Genomic DNA, 16,951 nt, shown 5'->3' on the forward strand with positions numbered 1-16,951 from the left:
TAAGCTGTTTTGTGCCATAAATGCCACACTCAAATTGTCTTTTTTGTGATAATGCTTTTTTTTTTTTTTTTTTTTTGGCAGAAAAATAAGTTAGCTTTCTGCCTGTCATATTTCCCCTGTTTTTTACGCTCCCGGTGTGCTACAGAGGCCAGTATGAAAGCATGGCTCAGCTGCTCCTTAGCAGAAGACTTTCCAGTGTCCTCGATTGCATCCCCCTTCAGTTTCTGGATGCTGCTTGCAGGGGAGGTAGATGCCAGTTTTCACAAGGATTCATTTGCTTCTTGTACTCCATTGCCTCATCTCCCAAAGACTGATTTTTTCCCCCTGCTCTGAGAACAACCAGAAGATGAGAAGCTTCGGGCTGCCTCCCTGCTTGAGCCGTTGCTGTACGTTGGGTAGCTTCAGCCTGAATGTTTGCAAGTCCCACCTCCTCCAGTGAATAAAATAAAGAACCATGCTGATCTGCCTGGTTCTGAAAGGTCTAGAAAGTGAGTGCAAGCTGTAAAAAATCACATCAAATGTGGAAAATGGTGGAAAAATGAAAATCTGCTTGCCAGGTGTCATCCCTCTGGAGAGCTTCGGTACTGGTGGCATGACCACTGCTGGGTGCAGCCTGGTGAGGAGCCTCTGGGCTGGGTCTCCGTCATCTGGAAAACGCTCCTTGCCAGTGTGCATGTCAAGGTCAAGTTGCTGGCAGCCTGCGTCCCTCTGGAGCGGAGCCAGAGGGTTTTAAAAACCTCTCTTTCTCCGATTTGAGAGGCAGCCCTGTGCCCCCCAGGCTGCGGTTTGCAGGGGGACCCGGGGGGAGCGGGTGGCTGCGGGCGGCACCGATGCTGGGCTGCTCCTGACATTTCCGCCTGCGGGTGCCCAGCCAATTGGCGAGGCTGGAGCAGCGACACATGAAATATGATGATTTTCTGCTGAGGAGGAGGAGTGGAGGTTGGGGGGGGGGGGAAGGAGGGAGGACTGCTCACTCCCATGGTTTGTGTGCCCGGGGGCTGCGGAGAGGGCTGGCCACTGAGCAGCACCCAGGGATGGCCCCTTGCTTGCTGCTCCCCAGGATAATGAGGCTGGCACCCAGGTGGGCTGGGTGCTCGTGGCCCCAGGGGACACCCCCAGGGGTGCCAGGCCTGGGGCCCTGCTGCTTAGGAGGGCCTGGCCCCCCCTGGAGCCCCAGCTGGCTCCGTGCTGTCCCCAGGGAGCTGTGCCCTGCTCCTGGGTCCCGGGTTTAAATTAATGGGGGGAGGGGGAAGAGGGGGATGGTTTGCTAAAACCGAAATCCCACCTCTTGCAGAATGCTTTCTTGCCGTGCCAGGGCTGCTCAGCTAAAACTTTGCAGCCCAAGCCTCAGTTTGATGGGAAGCACTTAACAGAGCTGCTCGCTGCATGTCATTAACCCTCACACACCACCGCCTGGGACGGAAACTGTTAATACCAAAAATCAGTGGTAACCAATTCAACCCTGATCAGGAGCGGCCATGCAGCTCCCTGAATCGCATCCAGCAGCTGTTCATTTTTATAATGACTGTGCATTTATCCAAGAGCCGAGTGGCAAGTTCTCTGTTTATTATTATTCCCCCCAGAGGGGGGGGGGGGGAATCCTATTAAAAAAATCTATAACGATATTAATGTAGAAGGGCTGCTAATGCAAACCACACCTCCCCCTTGCTCCAACTGTGCCACTGCTGCCGCTTTATTAATTTATTTGTGCTGTGGGTGACGGTCCTCCAGAAGTGATAATTGGTGCACTGTATCTTTAAAAGGTTAAAACCCTTTTCAAAAAGGCCCAGACTCATAGTGGGAAAAGACAAGAGAGGCTTTGGCTGGCTTTGGATCCAGAAAACAGCTGCTGATTAGAGTCTGCGTCTTCGGGCTGAATTTATTACATATTTTTCAGCAGCAGGGATTCTAGGAGGAAGCTTCCGTTTGGGTTTCTTGAGCGTGGTTTATTTTTATTCAGAGGAATAACAGAGGAAGGATTTGTTCCGGCTGGAGCATGCTCACAACCTGCAAGATCTCCCATTATTAAACTGCCTACTTTGGGGCTTTAATGTACATGTTTTTTTTTTTTTTTTATTTTTATTAGCGTTATTATTATTTGGCAGCGTGCATCTCTCTATATTTTTAATAATTTATTTTGAAAGGAAGCTGATCTCATAATGAGCTTTCTCCTTCCTCACTTGAAACAGGTGCTAATGAAAGAATGCAAATAGCACCGGCTGAGCCGAACATTTCATAAAGACGGGAACAGCCCCCGACCCCAGCCAGCTCCGGATCCGCTGCCTGCACCCACCAAAGGTAGGCACTGGGGTGATTTTTTGTTCGTTGCGTGCGCGTTTGCAGATGGTCCAGTCCCCCCCGTACTGCGGGTGCACAAGCCAGATTCCATTTTGCCTCTGCTTCCCCCCGAAAGGTGTCAGGTTGCTGCTGTGTGTGTGTATATATATATAATGTGTGTGTGTGTGTGTGTGTACATCCCCGGGTGCCGGATTTGGCCACTGGGCAGGCGATGGGCGAGCTCCCCAGCCGAGGTAACCTCAGCGGTGTCACGGGCGTGCAGCCGCCCCGTAACCCTGTCCTCGCCGCGACTCCGCCGCCCGCTCCGGCTTCCTTTGCTCTCCCTGTCGCATGAATTTATCGTCCGTTGACAGCAACTTCATTTTCTCCCAGTGTGCGTGGGTTGTCAGTATTTCTTGCGGCGTGCAGGTCTGGTGTGGGGCTGCTCCGTGGGGAGCCCCGTCCTCCCGGGGCGATGCTGGGCGGCCCTGCTCCCCTTCCCTTCACCCACATATAGCCAAGCCACCGTTACCTGATGCTACAGCATATATATATACATCTGTATTTATTTTTTAATATTGCAACCTCTATTTTAACGTATCCCTGAATACCTTCTTGCCTGCACAAAGCCTGTCTCTTTTCCCTCTGCTTAATTTTATTTGCGTGCGCTCGGTGTTGGCATCCGGGCAGCGCTGGGATGTTCTCCTCAGAGGTTTGTCCTTTGCTGGCAGCTGGAGTTTTTCCCCCGGCCGCAGCAGCCCTGTGCTGTACCTGGCCCTGGTTCTCGCTCAGGCTCCGGGTTTTCTGCTGTGGTTTCCCCCAGCTGCAAGCTGGGGCTTGCAGCAGGGACTGCAGTGGCCTCTCCGATGGCCAAATCCTGCCCGCACTGGGATCATCCAGCCCCGTGAACCTCTGAGGGCAGAAATCAGGCCTTTGTCTGGAAGTTTGTGTTTATATCTCGGTGTATTTAAGTGTGTTTGAGAGCAAGGTATTTCTGTTATGTCTGTGTGCAAGATTATTTGCAGGGTTGTTTTTTTTTTTTTTTTTTTTTTTTTTTTTTTTTGCTTGGCTGTTAAGGAAAGGGTCTGCAGAAAGTTTACCCCTGATTAATTGTGCAAACTGAGAGTGGGCAGCACATAAAATAAAATACTTATTTTATATAAACAACCCCTTGAGGCTTCCTAGAAAGAGAACTTGTGAATATTTAACCTGACAGATATAAAGTAATCAAACCTGAATATGTAGTCTGCTCTCCCCCTGCTCCCTTCTTCTAAAGGCAAATATTTTTAAATTGAGTTTGATGTGGGGTGCAGGCAGGAGAATATGATTTTAAGTATGATTAAGGTATGCTTTTGACCCAGTGGTAAGGAAACACTCCTCTAAGTCTGGTTTTTGTCTGTATCTGCTCATGAGGACAGGCAGAGGTAGCAGAAAGGTCCCTGGCCCTGGGGTCTTGTCTGATGCCCTGTGTGAGCATCTCCCTCCTCACCTCATCCTCCCAGGCATCCAGAAATGGCAAATCCAGTGAGAGGGAAGCAGGTATTTAATCCCCCAGATCTCATGCTCCCTCATGCCGAGCCAGCGATGCTCATCTCTTGCCAGTTTTGGTGCTGTACCAACGAACCCAATGCTGTGCTAGTTTTTCTTCTTTTTGGAGATTTGTTTCTAATCAACTGGATGCAATTCCTCCCAGCTGCAATGAAACACAGGGGGGTTGGTCTTTATTTCTTCCCCTTGGCTAGCCTGCTTGCTCTGTGGGTTTTTTGTGGGGTGGTGCCGTGTAGGAGATCGCTGCTGGTCTCCAGCCCTGAGCTTGCTGAGGTTGGCAGCGGTCATCAGCGCTGGTGGGAAATGGTTTGGATGAGAAGGCTCCTGAGAAAAAGCCCAAACAAGCTGGGGACTCAGGAGGGGGAGGAAGGGGAGGTGGCTCCTTTCCTACTAAATCATCTCCAAACATTGCCTCATCGTGGTGTCAGGCACCAGCTCCTGCTCTGGGGCCACAAAAAGCCTTCGTGCGTTGCATTGCCCAACCCTCCCTCCCGGCAGCGTTAGCAGGACACAGCGAATTTTGTCTCCTGCTGCAAAGAGCCCGCGTGCTCCTCTGCAGATCTGGCTGCAGCTGAGCACCACGTGGAGCTGCTCTTTTAGGGAGTCTCTGTAGTACCTTGGGACCGGTGGGAGCTGGTGGCCCTGCGTCAATCCGCCTTGTATTCTTTCATCACCTCCCAAGAAGGGGAAGTGAAACTCAAGGGCAGAGACTGTCACTCCCCGAGGAGCCCCGGTCACCCGCTAGTATCATGCTCACAAAGGAAGCTGTTAATTATTTTGCTGGAAATAGTTGTAAGACTTCTGTAAATGTACATGACGTGGAAGGCTGTGGCTTTCAGATGGGTTCTCCAGCATCTTGGCTCATTTCTGGAAAACGTGGCTGGCCTGTTCGGTTGAGTTGTGCGATGGGGATGTTGCTGGGAAAGTTGATGGCTGTAGGTGGGCTTCACAGATGCCTTGAGGGCTCCTTGGGTGCACTTTAGTTCTGGATTTCCACCCGGCCCTGGGCTGGCTCAGCAATTAGCAAAAATCTTGGTGATCTCTGTTCATGACATGGAACTGGTGAGGAAGGTACCGGTGCCAGGAGATCAGTAACCTAATGCTGACCTAAACCCAGCATTTTCAGTTGGACCAGCTGGGGGACAGCCCCTCTGTCTTGTGCTGGTAGGAACACAAACCACACTAGGCTTGTTTGTGGCTAAAAGAAATCTCCTTTCTCCATGTAAAGTTAAATATCTGCAGCTGGCTCAGCTGAGGCAGACGTATGATGCTGGTTAGGATGGATGCACCAAGGAGCTGTACATCCCAACATGCTGATCTGCTTGATGGCTTAAAGGTGCACATCATTATCTGAGGATCATCAGGTGAGGGTGGGTTGTTATATGTCCATGTTTAGCTATATTACTGGTCTTGCTTCAAAAGGGGTGGCACAATTCATAGCTCCGATCTCCTTTAGTTCTTTAAGAAGCTTGGAGACTTTTATTTCAAGAGCGGAAATGTACCAGCTATGTAAGTCATGGATTTGCTCAACTCTGATCTCAGTGGTGAACTGAGGTGGGGGGAAAAAAGCAGCATGGCCTTTTTTTGTTCCCATTTAACCTTTCCGTGTCTTACTTTCTCTGCTGTGTGGGAAATGGGGGTGGGGGAGCGGGGAGTCGTTTGGCCAAGATCTCAGCGTGGGTCCCTGGCAGATTGAAAATACAAGTAATAAGTTGTGACTCTAAGCTCCAACTGCAGACAGCAGCGCTTGCTCGCTTTTGTTTTTTTAGATGAGTATTTGCTGGGCAGGCACTGGTGCCAGAGGAAAATGCACGGGGGGGGAGGCAGGAATCATGTCTCTTGCTGTACAGACGCTCCACGTGGTTAGATGTGGTTTGTGCAGATGATGCTGCGAGCAGCAGGAGCAGCCCTGGCTCCTGGGGTTGCGGTGGAGTCTGGGCTGGTGGGAGGTGAATGAGGCGACCAGTCGCTGTTACCAAAAACTTGAATAACTGCGTGTGGTGTGGCCAGCTTCGGGGCTCAGCAAGCCGTGTGTGAAAGCCCTCGTAGCCAAGGGCTGTGGGATGCTGCTGGTGTCCCCTGAGAGCGGAGGGAGGGGGAGCCCCAGAAATAGCTGCTGGGACAGCTCCTGCTGGGGCTGGATGTGTCGTTGTGGCCCGGGACGCCCTAATGACTCCGACCCTAATGGTCCTGGCGGATGAGCCTCACTCACCCTGCAGCTGGATGATCCCACAGCCCTGCTGCCCCAGGGCTCCCGTGTGGGAATCCCACGGGACTTTGGATGAGTCGAGCACCCTCTCAAACGCCCCAGATGTTTTACAGCTGGGACAAAAACGTGATGGAGAGACTGCCTCTTGCTCGCTTCCCCTCCCATGTGCCATCTCGACATTCTGGCAGCTCTTGATGTGGGATGCACGGGCACCTTCTAAAGGAGCTTGGTCAATAAAATCTGGCTGAGGAGAGAACCGCGGGTGGCTGGACCATCTCCCACATCCCTGGAGGAAGGGCCCAGGGCTGCTGCTGACTCACGGCCCCCGTTTGGGGGCTGCCGGTAAAAAGGAGTGAGTAAACCCTGATGTAACGAGTAATCTGCTGAAAATAAGTCACCGCAGAATTTATCATTCTGTTAAAGTGTGAACGAGAAAGGCGAGCGCTGCTTGTAATGATGTCAGGGATGATCTCAGAGTCCTTCAAAACACACCTCCGCTATAAACAAAACTTTTAACCCCCCCCCTTTTTTTAGGTGCCTTTTGAGCTTAAGCATATTTTATATACCCCAGCGGGCATTCCTGCTGAATGATGAATTTGAAGTCAAAATGTCTAGAAGGTTAGAAATAAGCAAAGGCAAAAATGGCAAGGAGGTGTGGTTGGAGCTTGTGGGGTTTTCTAAATAAATGCTCGTGTGTGGAAGGACAGAGCCCTGTGCCTTGCCCAGCTGTGCAGGCAACATCCCCTCCTGCCTCGGTCCCGGTCCCTCTTACCTGCATCCGTCCTACATCCTCCGTTTCCAAGCCGTTTGCAATCCTCCAACGCCAGTTCCCAGTTGCCCATAAGATTTAGTTGCCCAAGCCACACTTGTTAGCCCTCATCGCTCTCCCCAAGGACTCCACCTGATTCCTCGTTGGCTGTCACAGACAGGATCGCAGTCCTGAATGCTGCAGGTGGGTTCCCATGCTGACATCCTCATTTTGGTTGCTTATAACTCATATCTTTGCCCTGATTTATTTATTTATTTATTTTTGGTCCTGGCACCATAGTGAATTTTAGGGGGGAGCGAAAATTATCGAGCCAAACAGGCTGTTGTGTTTTTAATGGCTGTACAGAAGCAGTCTGGCCAGGTTTCTCCAGAAAACTCTTCTCTGTATTTGCTAGAAATTAATGCTGTGTGCGACCCGGCACGGCTGGGACATCTCCAGTAAGCGTGGGCAACTTCTGATAGTTGCGTTTGATTATAACTTGAACTTGTCAGGCAGTAATGATATACGGTGGAAAAAAGCGTGCTGCCTAGCAAAGGAAGGAGAGGTGCTGTGCGCGCCTGGAAGGCTGAAGGAAAATATTTAGGGTGGCTCCCTGCCTCCAAGGAGAGGCGGTGTGGTGCCACGAGAAGGGCAGCAAGAGCACCCGCTGCAGGGGGGGAGTGAGAATGACTCTGGGGCCGGATCCAGCAGCGAGCAGAAGGGAGGTGGATGGGGCATACAGCTCACAGGGGGCACAGGGGCACTGCTGGCGGAATGTAACCCGCAGACCTTAAATAGGTAAATAGGGTCACAAATGGAAGGTGTTGCTGTTGTAACGAGTGAGCTGCTTTTTGGAGTGCTGGATGTGGACTTTGGGTATGTGAGAGCGAAGGGCGTGCTTTTCAGTACGGGCAGAAAATGGTTTTACCCTGTTATGCTGTGCTATAAGAATTAATGGGATTTACTTTTTTCCCATGAAGCGGCATGGAAGCCAAAGTCCCGTTGCAAGCTGTGCTCCTTGGTTGCGTGGTATCTGAAATTCTTCTTCCTCCTCTTTGCCCTTGCATGTCCACAAAGCCAGGCACATGCGTGTGCCCTCCCCAGGGGCTGAGCGCTGCCTCCAGCGATGGGGATGCTTGCGCTGATGTTTCCCCAACTCCCTTGTGGTTTCCCTGCACTACAGGCAGATTAAGGCAAGCAATTTTGGTTTTTACAGAAATGCATCACGCTGTAAAGCAAAAACATTTTGCTGCTGCCTGGGGAGCTGCCCCACCTGTGTGAGGGTAGAGCTGTTTGGGGCTGGATACTGGGAAAATGCAGAGGCTGGTGGTATGGGTGGCTGGGTCAGAGCTGGGGTTAGTATTAGTAGTCCTGGTGTGAGCCCCCTGGCATCACTTCTAGCCACTCTTCTTTCTTTCTGTACCTTTGTTTTGCACCAGTAAATGGGATAACGTCTGGCTTCATGTTATGGCCCCTCAGGGAAGGGCTGAGGCTCTTGCTGCCTGTGTCCAGACCCTGGTCCCTTTGTGGGATCCTGGTCTTGGAGATTCCAGGGTGCTTTGTAATACAGAGTAGGTTATAAAAACAAAGGAGATGCCCTTCCATGAATTGTGCAAAAAGTTTATTTTGCAGGGATGGGCTGTGTACATGGGGGTAATGCAGAGAAAAGCTCTGTCCTCACTTCACCTCTGACTGGTACCGTTTGTATTTCCATGCTCCAGTGTGAACAGCTTTGTCAACTGGCGGGGACTGATGCTCCCAAACGCTGGCAATGTAAATAGCAGCAGAGCTAGAAAGTGTTCTGCAAAACGAATTTGCGTGGGGAATACCAGGAAGGTAGCTAAATCCCCCAAATACTGAATTTTCAAGAAATATCGCTTATTAATGAATACTGAACGAGACAAGTTTATGATAAAAGCTAAGCAAAGGTTCTGATTTTTGTACCTGTGGTTGTCAGGACCTGTGTCAATGGCAAGAGGAACATATCAGGGGGCTATGGGGTAATTTCCCCCCTGGGTAAATCTTCTCATTGGTTCTGGTGCTGCCTTGTGCTTCCCAGCACGGTCTCCTGGTGTGGTGCTATTGCTTGTGAAGATTTTGCAAATCACAGGATGATCCCCAGACAGGCAGCTGTCTAAGGAAGCTGTAGGATAGGTTTCTGTTGCTCTTTTTGTCAGCATTTATATGTTTCTTAGCTGTTTTTGCTCAGAGTTTGCCATTGCAAAAGCTGCTTGGGGTCCAAAGTAATGTAGTCCCAAATTAAAAATGCAGATTGGGATGAATGACTTTATTATGAAAAATCATATTTAGTTCTGCTCAGCTGAAAAACCCTAAAATGAACCCGGTGCTCAACAGTGATAGGCAACAGTGGGAGCACGTGGGGAGGATACTTGCATTGATACTGCATGGAGGTTGCAAAGTTAAGCAATCAAAAAAAAAAAAAGGAATAAATAAGTATTAGGTTGAATAAGAAATGTTAACTTCCCTTTGTGCGAGTGGCGTTTATCAGATAGAACGCAATCTTGTGTTATTTACAACTTTCAATAAATAAATATCTAAGATAAGCTTGATCGTGTAATTAAAGACTTTTGACACATGGCCAGATGCTCTGCCTTTATGTTTGTGTAAATGAGAGCGGAGGGTGGCTGTGTACCACAGTGCCTGTGCTCAAGTGGCTTTAAAAAAAAAATAAATACAAGGCTCTTTGTCCCTGTGTGACTGCATTTTGTGCATCTAGATGGTACAGAGGGATGGGACTGTCCCCTCTGTGGGGCAGAAAGGGAAACTGAAAATTGGAAAGATAACATCTGAGTGGCTGAAAGAGACAAGGTCTGGCTTTGCAACTGTTTATGAAAGGTGTGCCCTCGAGCAGGAGCGTTGCCCTGATTTTCCAGGCAGTGTTTCGGGAAGGAAATCGAAGCTCCCCAGGGGACAGGCGGTGACTCCGTCCTTGTGGCTGAGCTCCAGGAGCTGGGGCTCTGCTCTGGGCTTCTGATCTCAGGGGCTGGGGGGCACAGAGCCTGCAGCCCCCGGGGGGTTTAGGGTTGTTTTGAGCCCAGTTGCAAAAACCCAGAAGAGCAGAGCGGGATCTGTGATGGCCTCCTGGAAGAACTCCAATGGCTGCGTGGGTTCCAGCACCCACTGCAGTCCAGAGGGATTGCTCGAGGCAAGGACCTGCCTGGCAAATGGGGTCTTGTCATTGAGCATCCCATGGGCACCTTGGATTTCATAACCCCAAACAGACTGACAGTGGTTGTAATCCTCAGGGAAGTGCGGCAAGGGATACCAACGTTGATACAGAGGTGGGAAAGGGGAGAGGCCAGCTGAGTTTATAGGGATTACATGCTCTCACGTTCTTTGCTTTTTCTTAACAGGGAGGAATTGTTGCCTCAAGTTTCATGAAATTTCCTATGGTACATTTTTTTCCTAAAGATGACAGAGGTCTCGGTGCTTTAACTAGGGTGTGCTGCTCCCAGAACCCGAACTTATGCCAACAGAAATCTTGTGTGAACTCAGTATTTGTAGACTTAGCCCTGCCTGACTTTGACTCGGAGTGTTGCAAACAAAATTTTATTCCTGTGTGTATATTTCTATATTTGTACCGGATCCATGAAGTGGTATGACTAGCTCCAGCAAATAACCCCACTTGTTTTTGGGGAACGTTTTTAGCAGTCTAAACCTTTCTAAAACCTTAAAGCTGCATAAGCAGCTTAAACCAATCTAAAGCCTTAGATCGTTTTAAACAGCTTGTGCCAATAGAAAGACTTAGATTATTTTAAATACCTTAAACAGATCTAAAGCTTTAGTGAAAGAATTTGGCCAGTCTCAGATTCGGTTGTTTATTTGATTTGATTTCATGGGTATGTTGGTCATCCTTGGGCAACTCTGCCCAGCCACGGCTCTGGAAGACTCCCTTTTTTGTCTGTCTTGCGATGTCTGTGTTTTGGGTGTTTGAAGAGTTGACAAGTGAACATAAGTAAATCCTGACTCTGTAACCTTAACTCTGCCCTCAGGTTATGATCATCGGTAATTTCTGTATGCTGTTCCAGGTTATTTTGGCTAAATATACGTCTAATTTGCAGGAGAAAAATAAATTCTATTACACCAATTAAGGATTTTCAAAGAATCATGGTGGCCTGAATTGCCCTTTGCAGCCTGGATTCTTATGACTTGCTTATATAGCTTTGAAAATCCCATCTTAAGATGTGGTAGCTTAATTAAACCCCTTTAAAAGTGTACATAAATGGAGGAATGAGTCCAGACTGCGACTTTTGTTAATTTGGACATTCTCTAATTATTGCGGGCTTTGTACTACAGCATCCTCATGGTGTTAATGTAGGATCTAATACTTCCTTCGCTTTGCAAGGGGAAATTATAAGTAATTCAGGCTCAGAGCTGGGGGCTCTTGCTTTTGTTTTTCATAATTTAAGTGAGGTGGAGTTTCACTCCCACGCCAGCCAGCCCTGAAAGGCCGAGTTGTTTGCTTTCCCTTGGAGCACAATGGCACTGAAGCCTTTCTGCTCCAATCAAGAGGTGAAGCAGCAGCATCGCCGGGAATTATTTTTCTAGAAAATATGAAAATAAAAGTATTAGAGACATAGGAGGATATCATCGGTGGAATGTTCTGCTCGGGCTCCTTAACCAAGAGAAGAAGCTGACGCACTTCTCCCGTGCTGCGGGCTCAGATGGGAGGTTGCAGCCTGCACACCAGAGCAGTTTCTGCTCATTTCAGCACTTTGAGCTGGCACGTTGCTCAAATCCCACTTGCACCCTCGACGCTTTGGCCGTTCAGTGAAATTTATCTTTATCGTGAGCACTGTGGCAAAGTTTGCATTAAACCGTGTGGGTTTTCGTGACGATGCATGCAAGGTAGCATTAACCTAAAGCTCTGTTCTCACTGTATAGAGTGGTGGGATTGGAACAGACCCAAGTAAATTAGAGATGAAACTGTGGCTCATAGAAAAGACTAACCTGGAGCAAACCTGGCATGTCCATGCCTTGTCCTGAGGAGCTCTGCCATGTGCATTATCTGGTTTTTGATCTCTGCTATGTATAATTAAAGCAGACGCATGCAGATCTGACACTGAGGCAGTGTTTTAGGACTTACAGGTATTATAACTGCTTTAACTCGTAAAAAAAAAAAAAAAAAACTTTAGAAAACTAAGAAAAAGTTTGTTTCAGTTTTTTAGATATGGCTGTTTTTTTCAGGCTCAAGTGTTAGATTGCTAGCAGGTTATTCACAGTGCGGCTGCTAATAAGTTCTGTTCTCCTGCATTTTATTCATGTAATAAATTAATATATTTATTATTCATAGAAATAGTGGCTGAGTGCTTACTTGAAGGTGAACTGCTTTTTCTTTCAACTTGCCAAGTTCTGAATTCTCTTGTAGATGCTATCATTCATACTGAAAGCAAGGAGCCTGACTGCTACCCCAGTATCTATGAGAATGTCTGATGGAAAACTCTGGGATTTTATAGAACGCCTATTTTTTAGAGTAAGTTACCAAAAAAAGAAAAGAAAACACCATTAAATGCCTACAGAAATTCCTGGGGGTTGTGCAGTGCTGGAGATCTCACTCCAAGCCTGGCTCGAGCAGCTCACGCTGGGTGCTGCTCTCTAGTACATGATAAATAAAGTTCCTTTCCTCTCTTAGAATATCTGGCCCAAGGAGCTCAGGATGAAGTTTGCTGGAAATGTAAACAGGCTGCAGCTGGGTAAACCACTGCTGAATCAGGGTGGAGAGCAGAGCAGCCTTTTAAATCTAATTTTTTTCCCCCCATTTTTTTTTTCCCCATCTATAACCTGTTGATGGGGACTGTGTTTGCTTCTGTAGGCTTACAGGAGTGTTGTGGATCTTTGCACCCACGGCCTCAGTGCCTGTGTCTGGCTGGGTGGGATGGGGCAAGCTGGTTGCTGGTGGGTTTTCTCCTGCCTGGGCAGGCGAGTTCTGGAGCCAGTGGAAAAACTGTGAAGCCACGTGGATTCCTTGTCCCTGACAGCTTGGAGCAGGGACTGTTTTTTACCCAGCTTAGACACTTTTACCTTTAAAAATAAACAAACAAAAATACAACAAAACCCTCTTGCTTTGCTGCAAGCTCCCAAGTGCTCTCGGCTCTGCTTACCTCTGCCTGGAGGCTCAAAGCAAAGCAGCCAGAGCAGCTACTCCTTAGGGCAGCCTCTTGCTCTAAGCTGCCCGTCCTGTGTTCTGTGCCATTCACAGCAACATGAGAGAGCAGTTCCTAAAGTTGTGTACTGAAAGAAAAACAAGAGAGATCTCCTCTTCTCCCTTGGATGTTTCCCAGCCCCTCTCCCAGTTACTGGGGCAGGCCCCCCAGCTGCAGAGACCCCCCTGTGTGTGTAACAAGCCCGGGGTCTGGATGGATGCAGGGCAGGGAGCTCTGCAGGACGCTGCAGGACACCCGGGGCTTGCACCTTTCCTATCACCACCTCCTGGTGAGAAAACAGAAATAAACCACTTGCTCCTCCACTGTCATTCACAGCTGGAGAAGGGAATAGTTGCCAGTTCTGGCTAAAGCAAGAATTAAATGTATTTAATGTAAACCGTGGTGAAGAGGCTGTGACCATTTCTTGGAAACATCCCTGGTTGCTGTGTGCCACCCCAGCACACCTGGCAGCCTCCGTGTCCCCTGCTTTGTTTTGGGGCCATCGCCCTGCCAGGTGGGACCCTAAAAGTGGGAGTGAATGCAGGTGGACTGGGTTTGGCACAAGTGTTGTTCACTTCTGTGCTGGCCTCATGGGATGCCGAGAGTAATTTGGGGTACGTGGGGTCCTAGCAAAGAGCCCAGCTTCCCGGTGGAGGCTGAGCTGTTCCCCGGTTCTCCAGCTCTCCCCAGTTTGCTCAAACTGCAGCAGCACAAACAAGTCGGTGTTGATTCACCCAGCAACTGCATCTTCCTTGGAAAGGGCCCTGATTTCGGAAAGCATCACCATCCAGGACAGCGTTTAAGCATGTGCCTGCCTGTAAGCGTGCATTTAATTGCCATCCCGGAGAATTTGGTATTTAATCATCATCCTCAATATTTTTTCTGATTCGGGGCCAGTGTTGGCATCCTGCAGGTTGCAGCGCGGTGGGAAGAGCCGCCGGGGGTGGGTGCTGCATCTGTCCCTCACGGAGCGGCTAGGTGCTGTGTGAGTTATTGCCGGTGGGGAAATCAGCGGTGTTATTTGTGTAGCAGTGTGTAGGGAAGGGAGCTTGAAGCTTGCTGGGAGAGAAAATAGCTGTGTCATTTAACGGGGTGAATTGGTGAACAGGGTGCTCAAACGGGTGGCGTCTGTGGCAGCAGAGGCTTCGTAGCGTCACTTGGTTTGGGTTGAGGATTAATGAACCTTTGTGGCTCTCAGCTGCTTGCTGAAATTCCTCCTCCTTGCTCACTTGGGATGCAGGCAGCAGCTCGGGGTTTCTTCCAGGCTTCCTAGAAAGCCCCGAAGTGCCACGCGTGCATGCACAGACGCACGGAGCAGCGCACACATGTGCACCTTCGGAAGCACCGTGTGAGGTGCGGAGCTGGGGCTTGCACCTGCGGGGCTGCTGACCACAGAAATCTGTGCAGAGCAGTGCACGTGGCAGCAGAACACTTCCACTATCAACCCAAACTCCTTTTCCTTCCTGGTAACACCTGGGGACTTGCATGCTCTGTGCCAGGAGCCACAGCAGGGTGTCCTACAGAGGCAGGGGGAGGTCTGGGCTGCCATCGCCCCTGTGCCCGCAGCCCAGGCATCCTGGCAGGGTGCCCCTCCTTTCCTTCCTGCCCTCGCTGACGGTTTTGCTTTAGGGCCGTTTGCTCTCCAAATGCAGCTCTTTTGCAAGGCCTGCCAGTGCTGCAGTGGCGCTGTGCAGTGCACCCCTAGAGAGTCCCTCCTGGCAGGGCTTGGTGCCAGCTCCTAAGCACAGCAACCTCTCTACCTGTTACCTGTGGGGATGAGGATCTCCCCGTGACATGTCTCCGGGTCCTAGCATGAGTTGCTGCACCCCTCCACTTCACTGGGATGCCCACAGGTGACTGTGTGACAGACTTTTTTTTTATTTAAGCTAAATAAACTCACTGATGCTGCAACAGAGCTGCAAAGCCTGTGATGTGCAGGGCCCCGTGACAACCCTGGTACCCACCCCAGGAGATGTGAGCTCTGAGAAAATGAGCGTGTGTCAGAGCCTGTTACCTTGTTTTAATCCTTACATGGAGCTGCGTGGTGCATCTTATGGTTAACCACATCATCTGAAGCCAAACGTTTGGTCAGTGTGGCAGAAAGGCTGTCAAGGACAGGGTCCAAAGCAGGGGAGCAGCCCTACTGGTGTTGGACCATGGGGAATGAGCAGAGCTAAACAAATCCCGGTGTTACTGGGCCAGAGATGAAGACAAGAGCGACTGGGCATGAATTAATGGAAGGTTTGGGCATGTCAGGAATTTAGGTGGAGTTTTTTATGCAGGGAGTATGGTGTGAACCAAATTGCAGTGGGAACAATTAATATAAATTATTTTAAAAAGTGCTTGGACGTAAGGACAAACTCAAAGATTATGGCTGATAACTTCAAAGAGCAAAATCGCTCAATTTGCATTTGATGTTCGGGGAGGGGGGAAGTGTTACCTGCTCATTTAACCTGGAAAGGAGTTGATGGGGGAGCAAGCATCTCAAGTCCTGCAGGAGGCTGGCTGGTTCTCTGTAGGCTGTGGCAGAGAGGTCGCTGTCACCAATGGGCAGCACTTCTAGAGCTGGTGTCTTGGTGTCGACCTCAGGCCAGGAGCCTTGCAGGATCAGGGCTGTCCTGCAGATGCTGTTTTTTTCGCTGCAGGATGCTCTTGCTGCTCTCTGGCTGGCTGGCCCATGGCACGTCACAGGAGGCTCGGCGTGTTTAGCAGCACGGAGGGGAAGAGCAGAGCTGCCATCTGCCTGGCACGGAGCTCCTCAGGGATTTACCTGCGCTCGGCTGTGATTTGGAAAAACTTCAGTAAAAATATATATAAAAAGAAATGAAAAAAAAAAAAGAAAAAGGAGGGAAGAGGTGAAGGCCATAGCAGCATTATTTAATGATAATAAAATAACGCAGCGCATTTGGCTCCTACCTGTTTCAGAACATGTGGCACCTCGGAGTCCCCCTTTGCTCTCCCAGCCCTGAAGGAGCTGTGGTGCAGGGGTCACAGGAGTGCAGTGCTATGTCTTTCCCCTCACTTTTCCAGGCTTTTTGTCCCTTATACAAGACCCCCTCAACTCCTCATCCCTTCTTGTGGGAAGGTGATGGGAGGGATTGTGTCCATTTTACAGCCAGACAACTGAGACCCCCAAACAGTGGGACAGCAGTGGGGGCTGTGCAGCAGGGAGCGAGCTCACACCCCCAATTTACAACAAGGTTTTTTAACCCAAGGATGCCTTTAACCTTTCCATGGAGGCAGGGCATGAGTTGTCTTCAAAGCTCTGCTGTGGTGCCTCTGACTTTCTCTGCTGTTAGTCTGTAATAGACATTAAATGCTGCTGTTCTGCAAGAGAAAGCAGTTGTAGGGGTAACTCCGTGTACATGAAATAAAATGAAATTCTGACTCTTTGGGTACAGTGGAAAGGCCTTGCCTTTCCCCTGCTGCTGTCGTTGTAGGCATGACCCTAAGGAAAGCATGTAATCATTTAATTCTTGACTGCATAACGCAGGGCAGAGTGACATTATTGTCAGTAACACAACACGGGAGGAGCTGCACGACTCTCTCTAATTTTCCAATAAGCAAAGGGAGCCACGTGCAGTGCTGCGCTCAGCCAGCCCTTTCCCCTGCAGCCTCCCACACGCCTGCACGGTGCCCGCATCCCTCTCATCGCGTCAGCAATTAAGTCAAGTTTCGTAAACGAAGCTCTCTTCTCCCATGGGTGACCTTGCTCTGAAACTGCTTCACCCATAGGGAGAACTCATTCTTCTGGGGCAGCGAGTGGGGCGTTTGGTGCCTGTGAGCATGGGCAGCAGAAAGGGGTTTTTGGAGATGCTCTTTGGTGCCTGTTTGCCCGTCTTCGAAGCACATAGGCGGGAAAAGTCAGAGAGAAAGCAATTCTATTTTTGAATTTTCAGCATGAGATAGAAGCTGTACTGTTCTGGCCTGTGTTTGTGTAGGGTTTTCCAGGCAGCGTTGCTTGGAGGCCGGAGCAGGCCCACGGCTTTGCAGCCCATCTGTGTG

At 49.6% G+C, this 16,951-nt stretch overlaps 1 protein-coding gene across 12 annotated transcripts in view; it reads left to right on the forward strand.

Moving 5' to 3' along the window:
* HIVEP3 (HIVEP zinc finger 3) overlaps positions 1 to 16,951 on the forward strand; it is a 305,019-nt gene that overhangs the window by 42,985 nt on the left and 245,083 nt on the right. For 10 of the 12 annotated variants that reach the window (XM_013095706.5, XM_038167234.2, XM_013095702.5 and 7 more), the window contains one exon: positions 2,190 to 2,298. The gene's annotated coding sequence lies outside the window, so the exon portion shown is untranslated. Of the gene's footprint in view, positions 1 to 1,783; positions 2,053 to 2,189; positions 2,299 to 16,951 lie in introns of those variants that run through there. The other 2 variants (XM_027444041.3, XM_013095697.5) reach the window with 1 other exon arrangement.

Source organism: Anas platyrhynchos, chromosome 24 (assembly GCF_047663525.1).
Source record: "Anas platyrhynchos isolate ZD024472 breed Pekin duck chromosome 24, IASCAAS_PekinDuck_T2T, whole genome shotgun sequence".
NCBI classification, from domain to species: Eukaryota; Metazoa; Chordata; class Aves; order Anseriformes; family Anatidae; genus Anas; species Anas platyrhynchos.